The sequence below is a fragment of the Oreochromis niloticus genome, unplaced genomic scaffold (assembly GCF_001858045.2).
Source record: "Oreochromis niloticus isolate F11D_XX unplaced genomic scaffold, O_niloticus_UMD_NMBU tig00003643_pilon, whole genome shotgun sequence".
In the NCBI taxonomy this organism is placed as follows: domain Eukaryota; kingdom Metazoa; phylum Chordata; class Actinopteri; order Cichliformes; family Cichlidae; genus Oreochromis; species Oreochromis niloticus.
This window is the reverse complement of record NW_020327915.1, coordinates 8770-19393: the sequence shown is the minus strand read 5'-3', so window position 1 is coordinate 19393 and position 10624 is coordinate 8770. Positions and strand designations below refer to the sequence as shown.

The following is a 10624-nucleotide window of genomic DNA, read 5'->3' as shown; positions in this document are numbered from 1 at the left end:
ACAAATTACAAAAAGCAGTTTTCAGGCAGTGATTTAAGGGAAGAAGCTTTTGAAATCCACATGCCCTACCACAGTGGTCTCAAACTCTGGTCTCAAGGGCTGGTGTCCAGAAACTTTTGTATGTGTCCCTGTTGCAACACACCTGCATAACATTAGTAGGTCATTAGCAAAACTCTACAGAACCTGACTGCATGCTGAGGTGGTAATTCGGCCATTTGATTCATGTTATAGCAGCTCATGAGTGAATGAACATGATGTAATGAAAGTACTTTTAGAAGTACATTTTTCCAAACACTTAAATTACTTCAATATTAGTAGTCTTAGGGGATGCCACTTCAGCATACAGTGAAATTCTATACTCTTACTAATGACCTACAAATGTTATTCAGGTGTTTTGTAACAGGGACACATGGAAAAGCTTCAGGACACTGGCCCTTGAAAAGTGGAGTTTGAGACCCCTGCCCTATGTGAATATTTAATTGTCCCTAAACTGCTAGTCATGAGCTGCTCTAATGTGAAACAAACAGATATAGTTCTGTAAAGGTTTACAAAGAGATTTCTAAGGATTTGGAGACCCCAGAAAACAAAAACCTCCCAGATGTTGTAGCTGAACAGGCAAAACAAGTTGCCTAATAATATCTCGATGATAACCAAGAGCTGTGCTGACTAACTGCACTAAACTGAATCATCTATAGTGAGAGAAAAACACCAGCATTAAAGTCAAACATGGTGCTGTTACTGTGATGTCCCAGAGTTCCTTTACTACTTTAGGACCTTCAAGACCATCAACTCATCAGGTCCTGGGCTTAAGTTTAATCACACTTAGGATCTGAAGCACACAAGCAAGTCCAATTGAATGAATAAAACAAACTTTTGGTATAAACTAATCAGTCTGGACTTTAATGAAATTAAGATACTTGGTATGACTTGAAAACCCTATATTGGGCCTTAATTAAGACTTTTTTTTCTTTTTTTGCCTGTCCTGTTTGGATCTAATTAAGACAATTCTGAAATTATAGTGGACCAAAATCAACCAGTGATGTAAACCAGTCATTACCAGTTATTGTAAATGCTTGATGGTAATTGTTGCTATCAGGGCATCCACAGCTGGGTATTAGAGACCAACATGTTTTTACATTAGACCAGGTTGTTCTGGTTCAAAAATGAAATCATCACTTTAAAACTGCTTTTTGTATTTATCCAGGTCATCCTTGTTAGATGATTTGAAACATGTGAAAAAAGCATAAACAAATAAATCTGCAAGGAAGAAAGACCTTTCTCAGCACTGTACCGCAGACAAAACCTTTACTTACCAGACTTGCGACGACCAATCAGTATCCTAGAGAAAGGAAACAACACATCAGATCACTGTTTAATGACTTACACTGTTGAACCTCTTCACACACAATCCAATTTACTGTGAGATGAAATAACTAGTCAAATCCTCAATTTCTTCAAGCCTTTATGAACTCACTGTAGTCTGAAGAGGACAAACTTTAGTTACAGAGTCTCATATGGCGATAACATGTGTAATAAAGGCATGCATACTACAGAAGTGCAAAGAAGAGGCACCAATATTTGTTGGTACAGATTATGGCTTTTTAGCTCCATCATTTTCTATCACAAGTCAGTGCTTAATAAAGTGTGGAAAAACCACAACTGTTAGAATCAACGGAAAACCTCATCAGGTTTAGTTCTGATCTGAATATGTAAATCCTAAAATACATGTAAATTTTGACATGTCATAGTAACAACAGTGGCACACCATTTTTGCAATTACAAAAATTATAATAAAAAGTCCTTCCATTGTACCTGTTGGCAGGAATCTTTTTGTATTTTGCAATATTTCCCTTTTATATATAATTTTCAAACACACTGTATCAAGCAAATTATTAAGAAACTGATTTAAACTTAGTGTATATAAATTACACACCGGCTTTAACATACACAACATTGCCTACTCACAACTCTGGTTCTCTGAGTTTTTTATTATTGCTTAAATGTTTAACCTACCACTTCTATTCACTCAGGCAAAAATACTTCTATAGTGGTCTGACTTTAATGTAATACATAAGCAGAATATGAGTGAAGATATAAATCAACAACTGTGGTGCTCTTAAGTGTTTAAGCTACCACTTACACTAACTCACCTAAAATGCGTTCATAGTTGTGTCTGCTACGTAAATCCACAAACAAACGGACAACACGAACAACTGTATAAAAACAGTTGTTCGTGTTGAAACATAAAAATCAGACACAAATGGCCTATTAAGCTTCAGGGACAGTCAGAGGTCATGTGTGGGGCCTTGCTGCTACAAGGTATAAATTCTGACCATTTGGTTTTGCCCATCAGTAAATGGTAATGTCACAAAAACCAAACTATGTTAGGTAAGTTGCTAAACATGTTACACAGTGACAATTTCATATTGCTGCAGTTACAATTGCTGCTTACTTACCAGCAAAGGCAAAACCGAAGTTCTGTTTCACTCTGTAACAAAAGAACAAAAATACAGAATCAGACAACTGAAATCAGCATCAGAGTCAATACTGCATCACAATCTGTAGTGAAAAAAAAAATAAAAAAAAATCAGTTAAATTCTTTGTTTACAACAGCTTTACTATAAACACCCCATCTTCTCTTTCTGCACCTTATTAAAGATTTCCGTCTTTATTAAGGTGATGTGTCGTTTTATCAATCTGCAATAAGCCACAGAAATGTCTCATTAACATAAGCTCTAATACTTTGGTACTATTACAAAACACAGCAGATACCACAAGCAATGATTTGCTCGCACTGCACACTTGATCAAATGATAACATCACAGTTTCAAAGCATGCAACAATCACAAATGATATTTGATACTATAAATGCTTGATGGTAGTTCTTGCTATCAGGGCTTCCACAGCTGGGTATTAGAGACCAGCATGTTCTCACATTAGAACAGATAGCTCTGGTTTGGTTTTCTCTGCTTCATACGTGAAATCATCACTTTAAAAATGCTTTTTTGTATTTATTCATATCATCCCTGTTAGATGATTTGAAACATGTGACAAAAAAGCATGAACAAAATAAATCTGCAAGGAAGAAAGACTTTTCCCAGCACTGTACCTCAGACAAAATGAACTCACTTTAGTCTAAAGAGGGCAAAATTTAATTGCACAGTCTCAAATGGCCTTAACATGTGTAATAAAAACAATAATTACTACAGAAATGCTTTGATAAGCCTTTAAAATTAAAATTAGACATAAATGGCCTATTAAACTTCAGGGACATTTTTAGGGACACTCAGAGTTCTAGTGGGGGGGCTTTACTGTTTATAAATCCTAAATGTGTTTTTGCCCATGAGCAAATGGCAAGATATCACAAAAAGCCAAACTATTGTATATAAATTGTTAAACATGTTACACAATCCCAATTTCATATTGCTTCAGTTACAATCACTGTTTACTTACCAGCACAGGCAAAACCAAGCTTTATTTCACTCTGTGTAACAAAAGACAAAAAACAAAAATACAGGATCAGAAAACTCAAATCAGCATCAATACTGCATCACTCTCTGTTGTCAAAAAGATTCACTAAACTTCTTTGTTTACTGCAGCTGGAATACAAACAACAACAACTCTCCTCTGTTTTCTTTGGTCTACATCTCATTTAAGATTGCAATAACACTCATACATGAAAAACTGCACGATATATTTTTAAGGCTTTAATATTTGAGGTGGTCTGCATTCAAATTCTACTTCCTAAAATATTATCAACTGCACATAGTATCATTAAATATGCTGTAGTTTTAAAATAAATATCTATGTACCATTCTAATAATAATATACTGCCATATTTTATTTATGTGAAGGTGGGCTGTTGTTTATTTCATTAATTTTCCACAAAGTGAGAATTTAAACTGTGCTGCAGATTTAGGTTGGCACAAACAAGCCTTTGTTAAACAGTTCTTAAAAATTAAAGTCTCCTGTTTAGGAGTTCTTATTATTCTTGAGCTATGTACACATGTACACAGGTACTTTTGAAAATGGAGATTTTCTATGCGTTTGCACCTTTCGTCCACACTTAAACGGCGTTTTCGGTGACTGAAAACGGAGATTTCTAAACACGCTTGCCAGGATATTTTCGAAAACTCCGTTTTTGCATTTATGTGTGGACGAGAAAAACGGAGAAAACGGAGAAAACGCAGCGTCAAAGATGTGTGCCTTTTTTGACGTCACACTGTGCGCCACGTTATTGTTTCGGTGAAATGCATTTCTACAATACGGTTACTGTTAATTGTACTCTCTGCAGTGTTTAAATGCTTACATATACACACACAGTTACTGTCCCCCCACACATATGACTCGGTTCTGCTTTTATGCCCCATCTTTGTTTGCTATTTCCCACCGAGGCTTCTAGACTTCTGATTGGCCAACATTTCTACACGGTTAGGAATATATGCCACCTGTTGCGTTGGCATGTTCCTAGCAGAGTTTTCCTTCATTTCTGCATTTACGTGTGGATGGGATTGTTTTTTAAAACGAAAACGGAAAGTCTCAGTTTTCAAAAATACCCATGTATGTGGGGACATAGCCTATGTTTAATCCTCAGTTTCTCCCCCCCTCCTTTCTCTTAATTAACCCACAAGACCTGGACAAACGTGACTCTTTTTCTCCCGTGTTCGATCAGAGGCGGTAAAATGGCTCCTTTGATCTTGCCAACAGCTGAAACTGAATCTAAGATGGCGGTTCGTTAAAAACTTTACAGCATAAAGAATGAGGCTGTTTTAACCAACTGATTTGTGAAGAGAACTAACTGCACCTTATTTAACAGACTGAAAAACACGAACACACCAAATGTAATTAATAAAACAACACAATAACCGTGGTTTACAGTCAAATGAATTATCTTCATTTTACACTGGGCTCATAAGAACGCTAGTCGTTAGCATTGGGTTGTTAGCGTTAGCTCATCAAACACTGCTTTTACATACAAAAATGACAATTTTTCACTAAAAAGCAACCATTGTGTTACTTTAACATGAGTTATACCTCGGCTGGCTTTATAAATCACTAACAAGAACTTGTTAAATCGCGCAAACAGAGTATAGACATTTAGGAGAGGAGAGGAGAAGCAGAGGCGCAGCACTCACCGAGAGCGGACTCAACGAAGTGTGCGGAAAGGCGGATGTCCGGCAGTCAGGTAAAAGATGAGGCGTTCACGGGTAGTAGGAAATTCCAGTATTACACACAATGGGCATTGTAAACATCAAAAATGTAGGTAATTTTAAATATTTTATACAATATTTATTTCCTACAGAAAAAAACTAGCAGAACTTTAATTCTATAAGTTGAATAAATATTATTAGAAGGCTCTTCTCCTGAACACCAACACCAAATAGCTGGTGATAGAGTTCACCAGACCTAAAAAAAAAACAAAAAAACAACCAGTCCAGGACAGTCTGCAAAGATGTTTTAAAGACAATATATTTATATATATATATGTATATATAAACCTTATCCAGTAAGGATTCCCCTCAAACAAATGACCATAATTTCCTAACCGTAAGGGCTAGAACGGTCATTCTTAATTCTTACACCGTTTTGTTCAGAAGAGATGGGGGAATCTTCAAGTGTTGACAATTTTTGGAATTATTGAAGATATTTGACTTGTAATGGACCATAACTGAGTAGAGGTGAAGCAAAAACTGCTTTGACTTGCCCTCAGCTGGCTGGGAAGCCATGGAGGCCTCAATATGCAATTTGTATGTCTCAGCCCTCAGATATGATTGGCTGGTTGGGAAGCCATGGAGGCCCTGATATGTAAATTTGAATATTACAGTTCTCACAGAGGATTGACTCCCTGGGGACCTGCCACAAATATATAGAAATACTATGATTACCCAGAAATACTACATTTAGTAGAAATACTATGTTTTAGCACAAATACTCTGGTTTTGCACAAATATTATAACATAGCAGAAATACAATTACCGGTATATAGCAGAAATGCTATATTTAGAAAGAAAAATATAATATAGTAGAAATACTATGATTTAGCAGAAATACTACAATATAGCATAATAACAATGATTTAGAACAAATACTATGATTGAGCAGAATCAGAAAGGGTTTTATTGCCAAATGTTGAGCAGGTTTACAACATTAGGAAATTGCTGCGGTGCTTAGTGCAAACATACTGTCATAAATAACGCTTAAATAGACATGAAAAAAAAATAAGAATAAGAATTAAAAGTGCTAAGTAGATAGATATATACATGAGTGCAGGTGGTGATCAGTGCCAAACATGGAATGATGCAGTGAACACAGAGTAGGGTCATGTGTTAGTGGTGGCAACAGTCATATGGTTATTGTTCATGAGTCCAACAGCAGAGGGGAAGTAACTGTTCTTATGGCGAAAGGTTCTGGTGCGAATGGACCGGAGCCTCCTGCCTGAGGGGAGCAGGTCAAACAGACTGTGTCCAGGGTGAGAAGGGTCAGCTGAGATCCGAGCTGCACGCCCCAGTGTCCTGGAGTTGTACAGGTCCTGCAGAGATGGGAGTCTGCAGCCAATCACCTTCTCAGCAGAGCGCACAACACGCTGCAGTCTCTGTTTGTCCCTGATAGTGGCTCCAGCGTACCACACGGTGATGGAGGAGGTGAGGATGGACTCGATGATTGCAGGGTAGAATTGCATCATCGTCCGTGTTGGCAGGTTGAATTTCTTCAGCTGAGTCAGGAAGTACATCCTCTGCTGGGCTTTCTTAATGACGGAGGTGATGGTGGGCTCCCACTTCAGGTCCTGGGTGATGGTGGAACCCAGGAAGCGGAATGAGTCCACAGAGGTGATGAGGGTGTCAGTCAGGATGATCGGGGGGAGTGGGAATAGTAATAGCTTAAGTGAAAATACTGGAAAAGTAAAATGAATAGCAGAAAAAAAACTAATTATTGTTCACCTGTGGAAAAAAAAAAAGAAATACAAATAAATTTGGAAAAAAACCAAGAAAAACCAATAGATGAACACAAAATCAAACATGGATACAGAAATGTAAAGAGAGACACACACACACAGGGTCTATGCCAGTCAACCATTCTGAATATATTATATTTTTATCCAACAATGAGATGCTGCCCCAAAGAGGGTCTTTCTCTCTCTGTCTCTGTCTCTCTCTCTCACACACACACACACACACACACACACACACACACACACACACACACACACACACACACACACGCTGTGAGCTGCTGAATTTGAATCCACCAATCAGAGAGGTTGTGTATTTTCTTCCCGCCAAAACTGGTGCACCAAGTGCAGGGTTTTACACACACGCAGCACAGAGAAACAGGTTTTTTGCAGTCTTTTTCTCATATTGAGGATTCCCCTCAAACAAATGGCCAGAATTTCCTAACCGTAGGGGCTAGAGCGGTTGTTCTTAGACCGTTTTGTTCAGAAGAGATGGGGGAATCGTCAAGTGTTGACAATTTATCATTAAAATATGAATTTTTAGAGATATATGACATGGATGACTGGTTGGCTTAGAAGCCACGAAGGCCCCAATATGCAAATGTGAATGCCTCATCCCACATATATGACTGGCTGGCTGGGAAGCCGTGCAGGCCCTGATATGTAAATTTGAATGTCTCAGTCCTCAGAGGATTGGCTGCCTGCCGACCTGGCAGAAATATATAGTAATACTATGATTAAGCATAAATACTACATTTAGCAGAAATACTGTATTAAGCACAAATCTTATAAAAAGCAAAAATACTATATTAAGCACAAATCCTATAAAAAGCAGAAATACTATATTAAGCAATATAAATATCCTATAAAAATCCTATAAAAAGCAAAAATACTGTACTATGATTTGGTAGAAAAACTATAATTAATCAGAAATACTATATTTGGCAGAAATACTATATTTAGCACAAATCTTATAAAATAGCAGAAATAGTATGATCCAGCACAATAGTAATAACTTAAAAAGAAAAATTGGAAAAGCAAAATGGACAGCTGAAAAAATGCTGAACATGCTAAGGGTCCTTCAAATATATTTGTTAAATGAAAAAAATCGGCAAAAAAAAATATAACAGCTACACAATCACAAAAATGGACAAATATGGAAACACACATGCACAGAGAGACACACACACAAGATCCAATTCAGTCAACCAGTCTAAATATATTGAATTTGAATCTTACAATGAGATGATCCCATAAAAAGGTTTTCTCTCTCTCTCTCTCTCTCTGTCACACACACACACACACACACACACACACACACACACACACACACACAGAGGGAGAGAGAAGAAACTTTCTAGGTCAGTCAAGCAGCCTGGGAGCTGCTGAATTTGAATCCACCAATCAGAGAGGCTGTGTACTTTTTCCCGCCAAAACAGGTGCAGCCGTTTTTACGTATTTGTGCCAAAACATAGTGTTTCTGCCATATTGTGGTACTACTACATTACAACATGAATACGGATTAAAGATGAAAGAAACTGGCAACAAATTCCTCCACTACAAACCAGTCTGATACCACTTCTTTGCAGTGTTCACGTTTACTAAGGCACTACCCAAAAGGCGCCACAAGAGGGCACTCCAACACAAGAGATGACCTATGTACACTGATGCACTTAGTAACAGTCAGCCTCCTTGAATTGGCAGAAATACTGTGATTTAGTAGTAATACTATAACATAACAGATATACTGTGATGTTGCAGACATAGTATGTTTTTGCACTACTCATTTGTAGTGAAAAAAATTAGCAATATAAATTACAGGTCTGTGAAAGTGTATAAATTTGTAGTGAAAAAAAAATGTTGACCAAGGTGGGATTGAACCCACGACCTTTGAGCTGCAGAGCCGTGTCATTACTGATTGCGCCACCTGGAAAGGGTGCGGGCGGGTGAAACACAAAGACATCAGCAATCAGAAATAAAAGCGATTTCTGTTGAAAACACCTGAAAAAGCTGGGATTTGTGCTGAAAAGGGGTGAAAAAAACTCAATTCTGCTGAAACGGGGTGAAGAAGAGGTGTTGGACTGTTGAGAAGAGTTAAATAAGTTGAACAGATATGTTTGGGTACAGATACTATGATTTGGTAATAATACTGTGTTTTAGCACAACTCCTGAGATTTGATTGAAATAATATGATTTAGAAGAAATATTATGACTTTGTACAAATACAATGTTTTGGCACAAATACCATGATATGGCAAAAATACTATGATTTAGCAGAAATACTATGATTGAGCAGAAGTACTAAGATGTAGTAAAAGTACTTTGATTTAACAGAAATGCAATTATGGAGGAGTAATACTTTAAAATGGGAAAAATATTGATACACACACAGATACACAGAGCCTAAAGGGAACAGTATTTGTGCCATGGAGTGTTAAGAAGAATCTGAGGTCCATATTAGAAAAGCTGCTAAAATCATAAAACTTTGCAGAATTGTAATAAATGATGAATATGAATTACTTGTCTGTGATAGTGTATTAATTTCTAGGGAAAAAAAAATGTTGACCAAGGTGGAATTGAACCCGTGATCTTTAGGCTGCCGACCGGCGTCATTACCAACTGTGCCACTAGGAAACAGAGCAGCGGTTTGGAAAACGGGGAGATGAACTGTCAGATTTAGATCGCGGTGAGAGGCGTAAAACGCCGATTTTTGGAGTTACAAAACGTCATGTAACTCCAAAACTAGGTGGGATAGAAGCACAATTCTTGTACTGGGTGAATCAGCAGACTTTGCTGAACTTTCACTGCGATTTTCATTGCTCCTTTTACCTCCGTCACGGAGATATGATGAGAGAAGAAACGGCTTCATTTTCAGAGTTTGAAAAGTGAGAGGAGGACAGATTTCCACCCCTCAAACAAACGTAATTTATGGCTTAACAGTAAGATGACTGTAAAAACTGCTCTATGATTTACATGAAATACTTTGATTTAGAAGAAATTCTATAATCTAGCAAAAGCACTACAGCATAGCAGAAGTTATATCACTGAGCAGATTTACTAGGATTTAGCACAAACACTATGATTTGGCTCAAAAATCTTTATTTTGCAGTTATATTATGATTTGGCAGAAATACTATGAGCAGTAATAATATAACAGTACATAATACTGTTATTTTGTGGAAATACAATGCTTTATCACAAATACCATGATATGGCAAAAATACTATGATTCAGCAGAAATACTATGATTGAGCAGAAGTACTAAGATGTAGTAGAAGTACTTTGATTTAGCACAAATACTATTATGGAGGAGTAATACTTTAACATGGGAGAAATATTGATACACACACACATACACAGAGAGCAAAGTGTGCAGAGGCTGTTGAGAGTCTGGGCTTGGCATATCTAGGTCAGCTAAATTGGCTGCACCTGCTGTAATCAGCACTTACACACACAGACACAGAGAGAGCTATGGGTTTTCTTCAGTGTATTTCTCACATTCAGGACTCCCCTCGAACAAATGGCCATAATTTCCTAACCGTAGGGGCTAGAATGCTCATTCTAACACCGTTTTGTTCAGAAGAGATGGGGAATCTGCAGGTCTTCATAATTCAGCGATAAAATATAAATTATTGAAGATATTTGACTTCTAATGCACCATAACTGAGTAGAGGC

The 10624-nt window shown here is 37.3% G+C and overlaps 1 long non-coding RNA gene across 1 annotated transcript; it reads right to left on the bottom strand.

The window, feature by feature from the left end:
* Nucleotides 1–1283: 1283 nt before the first annotated feature.
* LOC109198608 (uncharacterized) lies at nt 1284–5390 on the bottom strand. The gene is made up of 4 exons (XR_002059330.2): nt 5136–5390; nt 3454–3484; nt 2457–2488; nt 1284–1339 (listed from the first exon to the last, which is right to left on the bottom strand). It is a non-coding gene; the product is annotated as an uncharacterized LOC109198608 (long non-coding RNA).
* Between the last annotated feature and the right edge of the window lie 5234 nt (nt 5391–10624).